General features: G+C 37.9%; 1 pseudogene; it reads right to left on the reverse strand.

The window, feature by feature from the left end:
- Nucleotides 1-2,391: 2,391 nt before the first annotated feature.
- LOC112823308 (large ribosomal subunit protein uL30-like) lies at nt 2,392-3,360 on the reverse strand (annotated as a pseudogene).
- Nucleotides 3,361-4,183: the final 823 nt, after the last annotated feature.

The following is a 4,183-nucleotide window of genomic DNA, read 5'->3' on the forward strand; positions in this document are numbered from 1 at the left end:
TCTCCCTCTCCCTCTGCCCCTCCCTCTCTCTCTCGTAAATAAATAAACAATCTTTTAAAAGAAAAACATAGTTTGTTTCTCCAGTAATTATATAAGAACAGAACCTCAGTGTAATACATTTTCACACAAAAGATGAAATTCATGAATTGGATTTCACTAAAGAGCATTTAAGTCTTCTGTGCACTGGCATTTCAGAAATTACCTTGATGTCTTTATAATTTTTTAATCAAATCATCATTGGACTTTTATTTTTTGCCTATGGTGTTTGCAGTTGTACCTAAACTGCTTATATTGAATAAAGTGAATATCATTTAGGATCCAGAGCTACTTAGCCATCTCCAATCAGTAGCTATTTGCTGAAAACTTGGAATTCTCTATTTTTAGGCTAATTCTTTTACTTTTAAAAATCTTTCTTTTAAAATGAGGAAATTTTTTTATTTATAAACACATTACTTTAATTCTTTATTTTTGCCAATACAAAATCAAAAATGAATATTTGTTAAATTTTGGACAAGTAGTCCCAATACAGTTTGGCTTCAGCACAAAATAATAAGATTTATAAGCTTCGAAATGAAATAAGTTATTTTACTCCACCCTTTCTAACCTTCACTCTAAAAGAAGTTTAGAAAATGAGAGAAATAAAAAGATCTGATGAGCTTTAAACTAAAAAAAAAAAAATCCCTACACTTGGATATATCAAAAATTTCCCTTTTCTACCCAATCTTACCATACCTCCAAATGCTGTCTCTTTAAGACCTATGAAAATTCAAAAAAAAAAAAAATTAAAGCAACTTTTCTTTAATATCAGGAAAAGCAAAGCATTCACACTTCTCCGTAATCCAATTTTGGAGCGCTAATTAGATCATGGTGTTTGACCTAATACAATTATGCTTCTCTTCTCTCCATTCAAACTCCACTTACATTTTAGATACGTCTGTTTAAGAGTTTATTTTTTAAGAGCAGTGTAGATTTAGCACAGAATCGCGAGGGAGGTACAGAGATTTCCCATATACCCTCATTCCCTCATATGTATAGCTTCCCCCATTATCAACACCTCCACCAGAATGACAATTTTTATTCTTAACCAAGGATGACCCTACATTCACACATTATAATCACTCAAAGTCCATAGTTTTTCTTAGGGTTCACTCTTGGTATTCTACATTGTATGGATTTGGACAAATAGATAATAACATATATCCATCATTATAGTACCACATAGAATAGTTCCACTGTCTTAAAAATCCTCTGTGCTCTGCCGAGTCTTATCTTTTCCCCACCCCCAGCTCCAACCCCTCATAACCACGGATCTTTTATTTTCTCCATAGTTTTGTCTTTTTCAAAATGTCATTGAGTTGGAATCATGTAGTATTTAGCCTTTTCAGACTGGCTTCTTTCAGTAATTATGCATTTAAAGTGCCCTCAGGTCTTTTCATCGCTTGATAACTGCTTATTTTTTAAGGTCTCAAATTTTCTTTACACACTTAAAAACCATTGCTAAATTACTCCTGCAGACGGCAGTACGATCACGTCAGTGGACATAGCCAAGTAAGACTGCAGGAAATAGGACAGATGAAATCAAATGCTATTAAATAACGAGAGGCTGCATCTTTTTCTAATTTTTTTGCCTATCATTCTCAAGGAGAAAATCGCACACAGAAGATCTCAGAGGGGATCATACAAAGGTGAGAAGAGGCATTTTGTGAGCATAGCAGTTAAGGAAAGCTAAGAGATGGAAAACAAAGTTTTAAGGGAAAGGCATTGTTCCAAATACCTACATTTTCTCCCTCGTGCCTTTATTCCCCATGAAAACACCGCTCTTTCTTGAATGTTCCCGTGTTAGATGCATTTCCTTAGGAAAGTTTTCTAACGCACTCTAACTAACTAACTCTTCAGTTCCAGATCAGTAAGTACTCCTAGGGCATCCTGTATTGCTCATACCCTATTATTTCTCACACTGAATTATTATTGTTGTTTACTTATCTATCGCACACACTGCACAATAAGCTCCATGAGAGTCTCTGTCAGCTCTCTGTGCATGTCCTCTTAAAGCTTTTGGCACGGAGTATCTTCTCAACAAGTATTTTATGAAGAAAGGGAACAGTTTAACTAATACTTCCCTTTCTTTGTGCTTTCTCTTTATAAAGCTTCACGCTGGCTTCTGTCAGAAGAGCGCCCCTAACCACTTCTGGCTTGGCACTGCCTGATTAGAATCTATAAATGCTCAAATAAAGTGTTAACAATTTTAATATTACTCAGGTTATCTTTTTTTTTTCAGCAACAGTATTTTTATTTGTAAATCATGCAAAGGCCTATGAAATAGGTTTTCTTAGAACAGACCCATCTTGGCTAACTCAGTGGCACAATTCAAAAGTGAAAAATTAAGATATATTCTTTGTACAGAAGAGTCTTTAATAAACCCAAGGAATGTTTTCCACCAAGATACAAACTAGACCCTAGTTTTGCACGCAAAGGCTGATGACTTTTATCACACACCAAGATTTGCTTTAATAGTTAAGGGACAGCAGTCAGGCTAGCAAAAAGTCACCAAGACAACAAAACATTTCCATGAGAGTAGTCATTTATTAACTGGCCAGATTACAAAAATAATCATGGCAGATACCTTAGTTCATCCTTCTAATAAGCCTATTGATCGGGTCTTCCCTGTTACCAGCATCTCCACCTTCTACAAAATGGGTGGTCTTTTTCTTCATTCCCCCTCGTGGAGAAGATAATTTGAAGGGCCATAAAAAGTTGTTTGCTTCTTTGAAACGTTTTCCAACAGTATGTGAATCAGATCCTCCATGCAGATGATGCCATATTTACCAAGAGATCGGGCAATCAATGTGTTATCTGTCAGGGCAATTCGCTTCTTGTTGATTTTGCCATAACCACACTTGTAGATCAATTCATTCACCGACTTCAGATTTGGTACCCCCATGCTATATAAGGTTCCACAATCCTTAGCATGTTAACTGAAGCCTTGTTGAGCTTAACAAAGGTGCCATTGAAGATCTGGCGAAGGCGAAGAAGCTGCAACACCTTTCGAACCTTTGGGCTCACACCATTGATACCTCTGATCCTGATGACAAATGCCAATTTGGGTTCCACAGGTACGTAGAAGTTGCCAGCTTTTCTTGCCATCCTTGCCATTCGAATCTCAGTTCTGTACATCTGCCTATATTCCTTGTGGTAATGCTTAGCTTTTTCATAGATAAGCTTCCTTCTTGCCTTTCGAAGCATCTTCTGAGCAAACTTCTTCCTCAGACGCTTGATCTTCAAGTCTGCGAAATTCCTTCGCTTCTTCTTAAGGGTTTCTGGCACAGCAGGAACCTTCTTTTTCTTCTCTGCACCTTCCATGGTTCCAGCCGGAAAAGAGCCTCAGGTTATCTTTTAACAACACACACATACATCCTTTTGGCAATTATAAGATATGTGGGGCAAATTTCTGTATCAGAACTGAACTGTCTGGATACAATATGTTAAAAATGTTTTTAAATGCATAGCTGGGGCGCCTGGGTGGCTCAGCCGGTTAAGCGGCTGCCTTTGGCTCAGGTCATGATCCGGGGTCCTGGGATCGAGCCCCACATGGGGCTCCATGCTCGGTGGAAGCCTGCTTCTCCCTCTCCCACTCCCCCTGCTCTCTCTCTCTCTCTCTCGCTGTCTCTCTCTCTGTCAAATAAATAAATATAATCTTTAAAAAAAAATAAATGCGTTACTGGGTTGCAGAAAAGAGTGATCCCAGAAGTTCAGAAGCATGAGAACACTCAAGTCCAGAGAGAAAGGGATGAAGTTATTGCTCCCCTGGTAGCACCTGTAGATTCCTGGTTGTCCAGAGCTGGAATTCAATCAAACCTTGCCCCAAAGGAAGAAAACACAAAATACTGGACTTATTTTAACTTGGGAGTTCAGATCAAAGGCTCTTGAAAACACACACACACACACACACACACACACACACACACACACACACACACAAAATACATACACAGTGCCCCCAGTGGAAACCAGGGGAAAAACACAACTACTTGCTTCTTTTATTTTGACTGCAGGTAAAGGAGAAATAAAAAATACATATGTCTGTACTTGAAAATCATCATGAGTCAGTAGTTTAAAATTGATCCCAGGTTCCTGGTAAAAGCAAATGTAAATACTTTCTGGGAGAAGGTGTCTTAAACCCAAG

Source organism: Callorhinus ursinus, unplaced genomic scaffold (assembly GCF_003265705.2).
Source record: "Callorhinus ursinus isolate GAN/ISIS: 27379988/994484 unplaced genomic scaffold, GSC_fseal_2.0 scaffold5, whole genome shotgun sequence".
NCBI lineage: Eukaryota > Metazoa > Chordata > Mammalia > Carnivora > Otariidae > Callorhinus > Callorhinus ursinus.